Here is a 16,390-nt window from a genome sequence, read left to right as displayed (position 1 = left end):
TTCCTGATGTTCAAGCTGGTTTTAGAAAAGGCAGAGGAACCAGAGATCAAATTGCCAACATCTGTTGGATCATTGAAAAAGCAAGAGAGTTCCAGAAAAACATCCATTTCCGCCTTATTTACTATGCCAAAGCCTTTAACTGTGTGGATCACAATAAACTGTTAAAAATACTGTGAGAGATGGAAATGCTAGACCACCTGACCTGCCTCTTGAGAAATCTGTATGCAGGTCAGGAAGCAACAGTTAGAACTGGACAGGGAACAACAGACTGGTTCCAAATAGGAAAAGGAGTGGGTCAAGGCTGTATATTGTCACTCTGCTTATTTAACTTCTATGCAGGGTACATCATGAGAAACGCTGGGGTGGAAGAAACACAAGCTGGAATCAAGATTGCCAGGAGAAATATCAATAACCAGATGACACCACCCTTATGGCAGAAAGTGAAGGGGAACTAAAAAGCCTCTTGATGAAAGTGAAAGAGGAGAGTGAAAAAGTTGGCTTAATGCTCAACATTCAGAAAACGAAGATCATGGCATCCGGTCCCATCACTTCATGGGAAATAGATGGGGAAACAGTGGAAACAGTGTCAGACTTTATTTTTGGGGGCTCCAAAATCACTGCAGATTGTGACTCCCGCCATGAAATTAAAAGATGCTTACTCCTTGGAAGGATAATTATGACCAACCTAGATAGTATATTCAAAAGCAGATTTGATGAGTACATCCAGTATTAGTTCCCTGGATAAACATTTTAGTATTCCTGCTGGTGGAAGTTTTGGACTAGCCTTTGGGCATTTAAAGAGCAAAGTATGGAATACTTTTTTTCTTTTTTTAAGTAAGAAAATGCTTTTCAAGACTGTAGTGTTTGTTGATGGAGCTATTCAAGCACACAGAGTAATGGGATGTTTTGCCTCTTCAGTTTTCCCCTGGATAAAGGCACTTTCACTGCCTGCCACTGATCAGCAGATCCCAATTTGTTGCCATTAAGTAAACTTGACTTCTTATGTGTGCTCTATAAAGGTTTTGTATTTTTTCCTTGATACTGTAATTTTTTTCATTGATTTAATAATGACAAATTTAATGTATGTAATTGTCTATGCATTTTAAGTTAAACTGCCTAAAATGTGATTTGCCACATATACATTTGTTTGTATTATAAACTGTAAGCAATCCGTTGGAGATGTTAGGTTTTATCACCTGCTGCTGTATTTGTAAACAAAGACAAATGTTGCTTTAAGATGTAATTATAATTAGGGATAGTATATGGATGTGATACTTGATATTTTTTTAAGATAAACTTGTTTGCTTTTGTGTATTATACCTGAAAACTTTTTTTTTAATGTAAAAAAAAAAAAGCAGAGACATTACTTTGCCGACTAAGGTCCACCTAGTCAAGGCTATGGTTTTTCCTGTGGTCATGTATCGATGTGAGAGTTGGACTGTGAAGAAGACTGAGCACCGAAGAATTGATGCTTTTGAACTGTGGTGTGGAGAAGACTCTTGAGAGTCCCTTGGATTGCAAGGAGATCCAACCAGTCCATTCTGAAGGAGATCAGCCCTGGGATTTCTTTGGAAGGAATAATGCTAAACTTGAAACTCCAGTTCTTTGGCCACCTCATGCCAAGAATTGACTCATTGGAAAAGACTCTGATGCTGGGAGGGATTGGGGGCAGGAGGAGAAAGGGACGATCCAGGATGAGATGGCTGGATGTCATCACTGACTAGATGGACATGAATCTGAGTGAACTCCGGGAGTTGGTGATGGACAGGGAGGCCTGGCGTGCTGCGATTCATGGGGTCGCAAAGAGTCGGACATGACTGAGCGACTGAACTGAACTGAAGTGAACTGAATGCCTATCCCTGTGGACTATAGCATGTAATTACCCCAGTTTCCTTAGTTTAGTGTTCTTCCATGGTAGTGCTACTTGCCTCCTCTGAACAGTGTTCTTCCATGGTAGTGCTACTTGCCTCCTCTGAACAAATCACTGATTGTCTTTGGGCTCAGTTAGGTGCCAGTTCCTGAACTAATCACTGAGAAAAACAATGGAATTATTTCTTATAGTTTAGGACAATCCAAGTCTTTTACTGGAACTGGATGTGGGGCTAATCAATTTGAAACCATGTGAATGATATGCAATTTGGAAAGGGTAAAATTAATGCTGTAGAAGCAATTTCAATATTTGCTGCCTAGAAAAACAGAAAATAATTTCTTTGTAAAATAAAAGGCTATTATAAAAAAGGAAAACACAAAAGCAAAATGACAAACAGCAAAGGATGTAATCAAGAAATTCACAAAAGAAAAAACACAAGTGATAAATGTCAATAAAATATAAAAATAATTTTCTCTTTCAATCCAAAAGTATATCAAGCTTGAATATTCACTGGAAGGACTGATGCTGAAGCTCCAATATTTTGGCCACCACATGCTAAGAACTGACTCATTGGAAAAGTTCCTGATGCTGGGAAAGATTGAAGGCAGGACTAGAAGGGGGTGACAGATGTTGACACGACTGGATGGCATCACCGATTCAATGAACATGAGTTTTAACAAATTCTTGGAGATAGTGATGGACAGGGAAGCCTGGCATGGTGCAGTCAATGGGGTCGCAAAGAGTGGGACATGACTGAGTGACTGAACAAAAACAAGTTATCACATATATACATATTTTAAAGTGAGACCATCTTTTCACATATCATATTTGCAAGTAAATATTTTGTATTGGCAAATATTGAGGAAAATAACAGTCTCATCTATTTTTGGTGAGACTGCAAAATGGAAATAAAATATTTTCTGAAAGTTGGTATGGCAATTCGTATAAAAAGTCTTAGAGTGACTGGTGCACTAAGCGTGGCCGAGAGGAGCTACCCGACATCCGAGGTCAGGGGTAGAAGCCGGGAGGACCCCATGCCTGAAGGGTGGCAGCCAAGAAGAGTGACCACACGTCTGAGGTCAGGGGCAGCGGCTGAGAGTGCCAGGCTGCCATGGCGCAGGAACTGCCGAGAGGAGCCACCCTGCGCCTGAGGCCAGGGGAGGAGGCCAGGAGGAGTGAACCCAGGTCCAAGGAGCGGTGGCTGCACAGGCACAGGAGGGCCTAGAGGAGCCGTCCCACATTGAAGGTCAGGAAGGGTGGCAGTGAGGAGATACCCCTCATCCAAGGTAAGGAGCAGTGGCTGCGCCTTGCTGGAGCAGCCGTGAAGAGATACCCTATGTCCAAGGTAAGAAAAACCCAAGTAAGATGGTAGGTTTGCAAGAGGGCATCAGAGGGCAGACACACTGAAACCATGCTCACAGAAAACTAGTCAATATAATCACACTAAGACCACAGCCTTTTCTAAGTCAATGAAACTAAACCACGGCCGCAGGTCAACCCAATACGGGTGGGTCATGGTGGAGAGGTCTGACAGAATGTAGTCCACTGGAGAAGGGAATAGCAAACCACTTCAGTATTTTTGCCTTGAAAACCCCATGAACAGTATGAAAAGACAAAATGATAGGATACTGGAAGAGGAACTCCCCAGGTCAGTACGTGCCCAATATGCTAGAGGAACTCCCCAGGTCAGTACGTGCCCAATATGCTACTGGAGATCAGTGGATAAATAACTCCAGAAAGAATGAAGGGATGGAGCCAAAGCAAAAACAATACCCAGCTGTGGATGTGACTGGTGATAGAAGCAAGGTCCGATGCTGTAAAGAGCAATATTGCATAAGAACCTGGAATGTCAGATCCATGAATCAAGGCAAATTGGAAGCAGTCAGAAAAGAGATGGCAAGAGTGAACGTCGACATTCTAGGAATCAGCGAACTAAAATCGACTGGAATGGGTGAATTTAACTCAGATGACCATTATATCTACTACTGTGGGCAGGAATCCCTCAGAAGAAATTCGAGTAGCCATTATGGTCAACAAAAGAGTCCAAAATGCAGTACTTGGATGCAATCTCAAAAACGACAGAATGATTTCTGTTCGTCTCCAAGGGAAACCATTCAATATCATGGTAATACAAGTCTATGCCCCAACCAGTAACAGTGAAGAAACTGAAGTTAAACGGTTTTATGAAGACCTACAGAACCTTTCAGAACTAACTCCCGAAAAAGATGTCCTTTTCATTATAGGGGACTGGAATGCAAAAGTAGGAAGTCAAGAAACACCTGGAGTAACAGACAAATTTGGTCTTGAATTGCAGAATGAAGCAGGGCAAAGACTAATAGACTTTTTCCAAGAAAATGCACTGGTCATAGCAAATACCACTTCCAACAACACAAGAGAAGACTCTACACATGGACATCACCAGATGGTCAACACTGAAATCAGATTGATTATATTCTTTGCAGCCAAAGATGGAGAAGATCTATACAGTCAACAAAAACAAGACCAGGAGCTGACTGTGGCTCAGATCATGAACCCCTTATTACCAAATTCAGACTTAAGTTGAAGAAAGTAGGGAAAACTGTAGACCATTCAGGTATGACCTAAATCAAATCACTTATGATTATACAGTGGAAATGAGAAATAGATTTAAGGGCCTAGATCTGATAGATAGAGTGCCTGATGAACTATGGAAACAGGTTTGTGACATTGTACAGGAGACAGGGATCAAGACCATCCCCATGGAAAAGAAATGCAAAAAAGTAAAATGGCTGTCTTGGGAGGCCATACTAATAGCTGTAAAAAGAAGAGAAGCAAAAAGCAAAGAAGAAAAGAAAAGATATAAACATCTGAATGCAGAATTCCAAAGAAGAGCAAGGAGAGATAAGAAAGCCTTCTTCAGCGATCAATGCAAAGAAATAGAGGAAAACAACAGAATGGGAAAGACTACAGATCTCTTCAACAATATTAGAGATAGCAAGGGAGCATTTCATGCAAAGATGGGCTCGATAAAGGACAGAAATGGTATGGACCTAACATAAGCAGAGGATATTAAGAAGAGGTGGCAAGAATACATGGAAGAATAGTACAAAAAAGATCTTCATGACCCAGATAATCACGATCGTGTGATCACTCATCTATAGCCAGACATCCTGGAATGTGAAGTGAAGTGGGCCTTAGAAAGCATCACTATGAACAAAGCTACTGGAGGTGATGGAATTCCAGTGGAGCTATTTCAAATCCTGAAAGATGATGCTGTGAAAGTGCTGCACTCAATATGCCAGCAAATTTGGAAAACTCAGCAGTGGCCACAGGACTGGAAAAGGTCAGTTTTCATTCCCAATCCCAAAGAAAGGCAATGCCAAAGAATGCTCAAACTACCACACAATTGCAGTCATCTCACATGCTAGTAAAGTAATGCTCAAAATTCTCCAAGCCAGGCTTCAGCAATACGTGAACCGTGAACTTCCTGATGTTCAAGCTGGTTTTAGAAAAGGCAGAGGAACCAGAGATCAAATTGCCAACATCTGCTGGATCATTGAAAAAGCCAGAGAGCTCCAGAAATACATCTATTTCTACTTTATTGACTATGCCGAAGCTTTTGACTGTGTGGATCACAATAAACTGTGGATAGTTCTGAAAGTGTTGGGAATACCAGACCCCCTGTCCTGCCTCTTGAAATACCTGTATGCAGGTAAGGAAATAACGGTTAGAACTGGACATGGAACAACAGAATGGTTCCAAACAGGAAAAGGAGTACGTCAAGGCTGTATATTGGCACCCTGCTTATTTAACTTCTGTGCAGAGTACATCATGAGAAACGCTGGGGTGGAAGAAGCACAAGATGGAATCAAGATTGCTGGGGGAAACATCAATAAAGTCAGATATGCAGGTGCCACCACCCTTATGGCAGAAAGTGAAGAGAAACTAAAAAACCTCATGATGAAAGCGAAGGAGGAGAGTGAAAAATTTGGCTTAAAGCTCAACATTCAGAAAACGAAGATCATGGCATCCGGTCCCATCACTTCATGGCAAATTGATGGGGAAACAGTGGAAACAGTGTCAAACTTTATTTTTTGGGGCTCCAAAATCACTGCAGATGGTGACTACAGCCATGAAATTAAAAGACACTTACTCCATGGAAGGAAAGTTATGACCAACCTAGATGGCATATTCAAAAGCAGAGTCATTACATTGCCGTCTAAGGTCCATCCAGTTAAGGCTATGGTTGTTCCAGTAGTCATCTATGGATGTGAGAGTTGGAATGTGAAGAAGGCTGAGCACCGAAGAATTGATGCTTTTGAACTGTGGTGTTGGAGAAGACCCTTGAGAGTTCCTTGGATTGCAAGGAGATCCAACCAGTCCATTCTGAAGGAGATCAGCCCTGGGATTTCTTTGGAAGGAATGATGCTAAAGCTGAAACTCCAGTACTTTGGTCACCTCATGCAATGAGGTGACTCATTGGAAAAGATTTGATGCTGGGAGGGATTGGGGGCTGGAGGAGAAGTGGACGACAGAGGATGAGATGGCTGGATGGCATCACTGACTCAATGGATGTGAATCTGAGTGAACTCCAGGAATTGGTGATGGACAGAGAAGCCCGGCGTGCTGCGATTCATGGGGTTGGGAAGAGTCAGACATGACTGAGTGACTCAACTGAACTGAAGATGCTGAAATTGGTCGATGCTGAGCTTACTTCCCACCATGAACACATCAAACATATCTATGCTCACTGAAGATAAACTGGAGTCTGGCAGGTAGAAACTTATACAACCAATTTTGTAGAAGAAGGTCTACAAGGAGTTGGGTAGGAAGGGAAAAGGAGCCAGCAGTTTAAGACCTGGACTCCTGGGAGATAATGTAAAGGATTGTGAGATTTCATAGGCTCAGAGAAACTCTTCGGGAGTGAGCAATTCAAATTACATCTTGGAAACCCCACCCTGGAGTCAGAAACTGGGAAAATGAGTCCCCTTAGCTGATTTGAAAACCACTGGGACCAGCAAGAAGGCTGTAAGAAATCTAGACTCTATATGTGAAGAATTTGTGGAGGCAACCACATGTTTGCTTACTCACAAAACAAGGCAGAGGAAACATGTTGAAATTACAGAGGATGCTGGCTGTTTTCCCATAAGAATCCCAGGTCATGACCTAATCCACTCTGAATGCCTGCTCCAGCCCCTCTTATTTCATAGAACACCCTTTCCCAAAACTATGGCAAAGGCTTCCATGGCTGAGAAGAATGTATAGGTGCCAGGAATGGAGCCAACTCAGATCTGGCCTACATCTGAACAAGTTGATAGCAGTCACTACCAGTGCTTATGGAGGTGGCAGAGTGGGAGTATCTGGAACCCTGACTGGTGTGCTGGGACTGTCCTATTATGCACCCAAGCCCATATTAGGCACTCCTTCTTGCTCTAGCACTTCTTTTTTGGGGGCAAAATTTCCAGTGATGGAAAGGGATACAGCACAATGGAATCAGCATGGACCTGAAACTCAGAGTTTCTGTACCACCAACTGGAGACTCAACCTAACTCCCCAATAGGTAGGATTGGCTACTGAGCACAGGGGAAGTCTGGTCTCATACCTGGCATTGGTTCTGGCCCCTCTATCTCTAGCACCACCTCCACTAAAGTGAGAGTTGCCAATACACAAGAAGCAAATTAATCTGGAATGCAAAATTATGGAAATTGCCAGATAGGAAAAGCAAGAAGAAAAACAAGTTAAAAATGAGAACAGTTTAAGAGAATTCTAGACAACATCAAGTATACTAACATTCACTTTATTGGGGTTGTAGAAGGAAAAGAGAGAGAGAAAGGGGTCAAAACATGCTGAAAGGGAAAAACTTGCAACCTATAATACTCTACCCAGCAAGATTATCTTCCAGAATTGGAGAGAAGAACTTCTCAGACAAGCAAAAACAAAGAGTTTATCCATACTAAACCAACGTTGAAAGAAATATTAAAGAGTCTTCTCTAAGTGGAAAAAAAAGTAAAAATCTACAGAAAAGGGAAAAACTCCACCAGTACACACAAACACATAGTAAATGCTGTGGATCAACCAATTAGATAATCCAGTATGAAAATTAAAAGACAAATGGATTGTAAATTAAATGCTAACTACAATAAACACCCTATTACATCAATGCACAGAGCATCCTGATAAAAAAGCAATAAGAAAACTGTAGCCTTAAATTACAGATTAGAGTAATTGAACTGAATAGATATCTACAGCATTTGTTGTTGTTCTTCAGTTACTAAGTTGTCTGACTCTTTTGAAACCCCATGGACTGTAGCCCTCCAGGCTCCTCTGTACATAGGATTTCCCAGGCAAGAATACTGGAGTGTATTTCATTTCCTTTTCCAGGGGATCTTGCTGACCCAGGAATCAAATCTGCATCTTCTGCGCTGCAGGCAGATTCTTTACCTCTTTGCCACCTGGCATAGTCTACCCCAAAATAGCAGAATACACATTTTCAGGTACGCACAGGACATGTTTTCAGGGATGATCAAATGCTAGGCCACAAAACAAGTCTCAACACATTTAAGAAGAAAGAAATTATATCAAGCACTTTTTCTGACCACAATGGTACAAAATAAGAAATCAATTAAAGGAGAGGAATATGGGACAAACACAAACATATGGAGACTAAACAAAATGCTACTAAAAACCAATGCTCTAATGAAGAAATAAAAAAAGGGAATCAGCAAATACTTTGAGACTAATAAAAACACCAACTTTCCAAAATCTATTGGATTTAGCAAAAGCAGTTCTAGGGGAAAATTTATAGTGACAGATGCTTCCCTCACGAAAAAAAAAAAAAAAAATGAAATAAACCACTTAACTTACTATATAAATGAATTTGAAAAGGAAGAATAAATAAAGCCCTAAATCCTCAGAATGAAGGCAATAATAAAGATCAGAGAGGACATTAATAAAATTTAGACTTCCCCTTTCCTAAAGTAAAAAAATATCAATTAAGTGAAAAGATATTTTTTGAAAAGATAAACAAAATAATTAAGTCTTTAGCCAGGTTCATTGAAAATAAAAGATAGATGACTCTAATAAACAAAATAAAGAAATGCAAAGAGACATTACTGTCAATATCACAGCAATAGGAAAAAATCATAAGAGGATACCACAAATAGTTATATGCTAAACAATTGGACAACCTAGAAGATACTGACAAATCTCTAGGAACATACAATCTTTCATAACTGAATCAGGAAGGAATGTATAAACTGAATAGATGACTCACTAGTCATGAAACTGAATTTATAATAAAAAATCTCTTAGCAAAATAACGTTCAGGACCACACAGCTTCACAGCAGAATTTTTCCAAGCATATTCAGAAAAGCTTGTACCCATCATTCTCAAACTATTTCAAAAATTGAGAAAATGGAGTACTCCCAAATTATTCTATAAAGTCATTATTATCCTAACACCAAAACCAGACAAAGACACCACCAGAAAAGAAAAGTAAATGCCAATATTTCTGTTGAATATAGATGTTAAAATTCTTAACAAAATATTAGAGAACCAAATTCAACACCACACTGAAACCATCATATACCATGATCAAGATGGACTTATTCCAGGGGTACAAGGATGGTTCAATATCTGCAAGTTAGTCCATGTGGTATACCACATTAGGAAAGAGAAGGACAAAAATCACATGATCATCTCAACAGATGCTGTAAAAGCATTTGGCACAATTCAATATTCATTCATTTCAAAAACTCTCACTATACTTGATATGGATGGAATATATCTAAACATAATGAAAGTGAAAGTGGAAGTTACTCTGTACCCACTCCAGTATTCTAGCCTAGAGAATTCCATGGACTGTATACTCCGTGTAGTCGTCTGAACATAATAAAGGTGATTTATAACAGAGATAATATCATATTCAGTGGCAAAAAGCTGAAAGCTTTTCCTCTAAATCAGGAACAAGTCACAGATGCCCACTTTTGTCACTTCTAAAATACTAGAAGTACTGGATACAGCAATCATTCAAGGAAAAGAAATAAAAATCATCCAAATTGGAAGAAGTAAAACTGTCACTACTTGCAGTTGACATGATACTGTATACAGAAAACTATAAACCACCACAAAAAATGATTAAACAAATGAAATCAAAATGAATTAAAACCTTAAATGAAAGACTGGAAACTATGAAACTCCTAGAAGTAAATGTAGGCAGAACACTCTTTGACATAATTCATAGCAATGTTTTTTTTTCACCTGTCTCCTAAGGCAAAGGAAACAAAAGAAAAAAAAATGAGATCTAATTAAACTTAAAAGCTTTTGTACAGCAAAGGAAAACATTGACGAAATGAAATGACAATCTACTGAATGGGAGTAAGTATTTGCAAATGATATGACTATAAGGGGCTAATATCCAAAATATATAAACAGATTATTCAACTCAATATTAAAAAAAATAAATAAATAATGTGAAGATCTGAATTTCTCCAAAGAAGATATACAGATGGCTAATAGGCACATGAAAAAACGCTGAACATCACTAATTGTCAGAGAAATTAAAACCAAAATCACAAGGAGATATCATCTCACACCCATCAGAATGGCTATCATCAAATCAAAAATCTGAAAATAACAAATGTTGGCAAAGATGTGGAGAAAAGGAAGCCCTTGTACTTAATTGGTGGGAATGTAAATTTGTGCAGTCACTATGGAAAACATCATGGAAGTTTCTGAAAAAAACTAAAAGAAGAACTACCACGTGACTCAGCAATTCCACTCTGAGGTATATATCAGAAGACAATGAACACTAATTTGAAAAGATACATGAATTCCAATGTTTATCACACCCTTATTTCCAATAGAAAAGATATGGAAGCAACCAGTGAACAAAACACACATGGTTCCTATCTTCAAAGTGCTTGAATGGAGTATGGGATAAGCAAGCATTTGAACACTATCAGTTCAGTTCAGTCGCTCAGTCGTGTCCGACTCTTTGCGACCCCATGAATCACAGCACGCCAGACCTCCCTATCCATCACCAACTCCCAGAGTTCACTCAGACTCACTTCCATCGAGTCAGTGATGCCATCCAGCCATCTCATCCTCTGTCGTCCCCTTCTCCTCCTGCCCCCAATCCCTCCCAGTATCAGAGTCTTTTCCAATGAGTCAACTCTTCGCATGAGGTGACCGAAGTACTGGAGTTTCAGCTTTAGCATCATTTCTTCCAAAGAAATCCCAGGGCTGCTCTCCTTCAGAATGAACTGGTTGGATCTCCTTGCAGTCCAAGGGACTCTCAAAAGTCTTCTCCAACACCACAGTTCAAAAGCATCAATTCTTCGGTGCTCAGCCTTCTTCACAGTCATAGTAATCCTTAAAACAATGGCAGATACATGTTTGTTGAGATGGAAAAATTCTTCCAGCATATTATATATAAAAGGAAGGCTACAATAGTGCATATAGTTTGATTCAATTTCTATAAATTAAAAAAAATCACTGATGTATATATGCTCATCCAAATATATGTGTATTATATATATTTTAACATTATATAACACATATAGTATATATGTTATAAACATTTAAGCAGAAAAACGAAGACAAAATGTTAACAGTATATATTTCTATTGACACACTTATTGGTGTCCTCTAATTTCATTTTTATATTTTTTGAATTTCCATATTGCTTTGTTTTGAGTATATATTTACAATTAGAAAGCAAATAATGCTCTTTCAAAGCAGAGTAACCCAGACATTAAATTAACATATGCCCAGGTGTCCCTTAAAGTTCTTCTTTCTACCTCCAAGGCCATGTCTTTTTCACAATTTCCCCATCATACTTTAGATTCCAGTCATATTCAATGCGTGTATAACAAGCTTTCTTGGGTCTCAGTGCCTTTGCATTTTCTCCCCCAATGTCTGGGAAACATTTGCACAACTTTTCACTTGGTGATCCATCTACTTCAGGTGGCTCAGGCTTCAACTCGGGTGTCTTTACTTAAAAGTACCCTTCCTCCACTGCCTTGCCATCAGACTATGATAAATGCCTCTCCTCTTTACCACCACAGCCCAGTGTGGTTTGGGTACTGTGAACCAATTCATCACATAAATGGAAAGATAAGTTTACTATTACATTCCTCCTTTTCCTACCCTGTTCTCTCTCAACAGCAGTTCATCACTTCCTAGTCTCTTCCTACTCACCTGGTCCCACTTGCACCAGCCTCCTTGTTTTATTTGAAGGGCATAGACAATAAAAATTGGGGGCTTTTGCCCAGACTATTTCCTCTCCCCAGAATTTATTCCCCAAGATAGCCACAAGGTTAGTCCCTCATGTCTTTAATTAAGTCTTTGCTCAAATGTCCTGGATTTAAAAGGCCTTCCCTCACTAATATCTGGGGAGGAAAACTCCCCATTTCTCATAACTCAAAAGATTCTCTCTATACTGTATAATTCACTGTTTTTTCATTAATATTTACCTTCCATCTTTCCTGACTAGAATGTAAGCCCCATGAGAGAAGGGTCCTGGGTATTAGTTAACAATGTGTGCCTTGCACCCAGAACACTACCTGAAACACTGAAGAGGGTTCAAACAGTTCAGTTCAGTCACTCAGTCATGTCTGACTCTTTGTGACCCCATGGACTACAGCACGCCAGACTTCTCTGTCTATCACCATCACCCAGAGCTCACTCAAGCTCATGTCCACTGAGTTAATGATGCCATCCAACCATATCATCCTCTTCTCTTCCTACCTTCAGTCTTTCCCACTATTAGGGTCTTTTCAAATGAGTCAGATCTTCACATCAGGTGGCCAAATTATTGGAGTTTCAGTTTAAGCATCAGTCCTTCCAATGAATAATTAGGACTGATTTCTTATAGGATGCACTAGTTGGATCTTCTTGCACTCCAGGGGACTCTCAATAGTCTTCTCCAACACCACAGTTCAAAAGCAGCAATTCTTCAGCACTCAGTTTTCTTTATAGTACTACTCTCACATCTATACATGACTACTGGAAAAAACGTAGCTTTGACTAGATGGACCTTTGTTGGCAAAGTGATGTCTCTGCTTTTTAATATGCTGTCTAGGTTCGTCATAAATTTTCTTCCAAGGAGCAAGAGTTTTTAATTACATGGCTGCAGTCATCATATGAAGTGGTTTTTAAGACCAAAAAAAAAAAAATAAAGTTAGTCACTGTTTCCATTGTTTCCCCATCTATTTTCCATGAAATGATGGGACTAGATTGCATGATCTTAGCTTTCTGAATGTTGAGTTTTAAGCCAAATTGTTCACTTTCCTCTTGCACTTTCATCAACAGGGTCTTTAGTTCTTCTTCACTTTCTACCATAAGTGTGGTATCATCTGCATATGAGAGGTTATTGATATTTCTCCCAACAATCTTGATTCCAGCTTATGCTTCATCCCGTCCAGCATTTTGCATGATGTACTCTGCATATACGTTAAACAAGCAGGGTGACAATAAACAGCTTTGACATTCTCCTTTCCCAATTTGGAGCCAGTCTGTTGTTCCATACTGGAGGTTAATTAATACCTTTTAAGGGGGAAATAAACATTACACCAAAGAACTTATGTCTATTTTTTCAATTAAGTAAAACAAATCCAGACTAATGTGAGAAGGAACTTGATTTGAAATGTGAAAGTAATGCTGAAAATTCTCCAAGATAAGCTTCAACAATACGTAGACCAAGAACATTCAGATGTTCAAGCTGCATTGAGTAAAAGCAGAAGAACAAGAGATCCCATTGCCAACATCGATTGGTTCATAAAAAAAATCAAGAGAGATCCAGAAAAACATCTACTTCTGCTTTGCTGACTATGCTACAGCGTTTGACTGGGTGGATCACATCAAACTGTGAAAAATTCTTAAAGAGATTGGTATACCAGACCAACTTACCTGACTCTTGAGAAATCTGTATGGAGGTCAAGAAGCAACATTTAGAACTGGACATGGAACAACGGACTGGTTCCAAACTGGGAAAGGAGTACATTAGGGCTGTACATTATAACCTTGCTCATTTAACCTATATTCAGAGCACATCATGCTAAATGTCAGATTGGATGAAGCACAAGATGGAATGAAGATTGCCAGGAGAAATATTAATAAATTCAGATATGCAGACAACATCACGCTTAAGGCAGAAAATATAAAGAAACTAAAGACCATCTTGATGAGGGTGAAAGAGGATAGTGAAAAAGCTAACTTAAATCAACATTCGAAAAACCAAAGTCATGGCATCCGGTCCAATCATGTTATAGTAAATAGAGGGGGAAACAATGGAAACAGTGACAGATTTTATTTTCATGGGCTCCAAAAATCACAGCAGATGTTGACTGCAGCCATGGAATTAAAAGTCGCTTGCTCCTTGGAAGAAAAGCTATGACCGACCCAGAGAGAATATCACAAAGCACAGACATCACTTTGCTGACAAAGGTCCATACGTCAAAGCTAATTTGTTTTTTTTTTTTTTCCAGTAGCCATATATGGATGTGATTGTTAGACCATAAAGAAAGCTGAGGACTGAAGAATTGATGCTTTTGAACTGTGGTGGTAGAGAATATTCTTGAGAGTCCCTTGGCCTGCAAGGAAATCAAACCAGTCAACCCTAAAGGAAATCAGTCCTGATTATTCACCAGAAGGACTGATGCTGAAGCTGAAACTCCAGTACTTTGTCCACCTGATGCAAAGAACTGACTCATTGGAAAATATGTTGATGCCGGGAAGGAATGAAGGCCAGAGGAGAAGGGGACAACAGAGGATGAGATGGTTGGATGGCATCACTGATTCGATGGACTTGAGTTTCAGCAAGCTCTGGGAGTTGGTGATGGACAGGGAAGCCTAGTGTGCTGCAGTCCATGGGGTTGCACAGAGTCAGACACAACTGAACAACTGAAATGTACTGATTGCAATAGGGAGAATGCTTTGAACACAAGTTATTTACATGTCTCAAAATGGAACAGAAAATGATATTTCTTTAACATGGAAGGATAAGCAGGGTGAGCAGCACCTGTGTGTGTGCGTGTGTGTGAGAGAGATGGGGCAAGAGGTGGGGATAGATGAACAGACAGCATGATGGAGCAGTTTAACAGGAAGTGTTTCATTCTGTAGTGAGCTGATTCTCAGAAAGAGCTGTTAAGGGAGACAGAAATGTCTGACTCTTAATGCTTGCTCAAGCTTGAGAGAAAGCTGAAGTTCAGAGGAGAGAAGCTTGGCTAAAGTTGAGCCAAGTCAAGTCAGTGGGTATGTTACGGATGACTCTGAGCACTTGGCCAGTCTCTGCTGTTGTTTAAGAGAGGCACAGTCAGCCCTTAGACAGTATTGTTGTTACCAAAATTGTAAGTCCATGTGCCTGATGCAGAATGAGGCCCATCAAAACCAAATGATAGAGTTTGAAACAGGGAAAGGTTTATTACAGATTCATACAAGGATGTGGGTGGCTCTTGCCCTAAGAACCCAAAGTTACTTAAAGTTTTCAGTAAGTTCATTTAAAAGAAAATGTTGGAGAGAGTTATGGTAAGTTGTTGCAGAATTCTTGGTGGCACACCCTTTGTGCATAAGGTTAGGTTATGGTCAGGTAATGATGTTCCTATATATCTCTATCAGATGATTGTTATTCACTGTCCTGACAAGAGAGGGCAAAGTCTCAAGGAACAAATTTCACCTTGAAATGTCCCATCCTGGTTAAGCAGAAACAGATCTCAGTTGGCAGCTCCTTCAGGGCAAGGGTCCCACCTTTTGCCCAGTTCTCATCCTTGATGGAGCCAGGCACCCAACCCAATAGGTCCTGTCTCCTCAGGCTGTCCAAGTGAGGAGACCAGTTCTCACAGACAGACCCAGAAAGATGGCTACTGCTAGTAGGTTGCAGAGACATGGATGGGGGAGAAGTTCACCACTCCTCAAGGCCTGGGCCAAGGCTACTGGAGGGCCTTAATGAGGGCTCTGGATCACTACAGGATGTAGTCCCCAGTCAATTCCTTGGGACCTCCAGCTCACCCACTGGCCCAAGGCTGTGTGATCTCCAGGCCCTCCAGAAGAATGTCTGAATCTGCCTCTTCTCTCACTTTCCACCTGATGACCACCACACCACCCTTGACTTAATCTCTTCCACAATGGTCCCTAATTGACAGTAACTGGGGGAAGGGCCCACTGTGGTGCTGATCAACAGCTGATCAGGACAACAAATGGTCATTGACAGTTGGCTGCTTATGAATGGGGCCATCTGAGGCACCAATTAAGGCTGAGCAACACCTGTTGCCTAGGAACAGGGTGGGTTGAAATGAAGCACACCAATGGCTAACTGCATAGGGCTGTGCTCATCCTGCTCTATTACACTGTGAATAGAATAAGAATTACTGTGACATTAAGGTTTGTCAAAGTAGTTCTCAAGGTGGGTTGGAATTCACATTCTTGTTGGGTTTGAAATATTTGCAGTACATGTAATCAAGTGGCAGCTGTTGGAGGGGCATATAGATAAGCACTGCTGACAGGCATGCCTGGAATACAATGAAAAGAATGATGTACAAAAG

The sequence above is a fragment of the Budorcas taxicolor genome, chromosome X (genome assembly GCF_023091745.1).
Source record: "Budorcas taxicolor isolate Tak-1 chromosome X, Takin1.1, whole genome shotgun sequence".
NCBI classification, from domain to species: Eukaryota; Metazoa; Chordata; class Mammalia; order Artiodactyla; family Bovidae; genus Budorcas; species Budorcas taxicolor.
Note: the sequence above shows the minus strand (reverse complement) of the source record.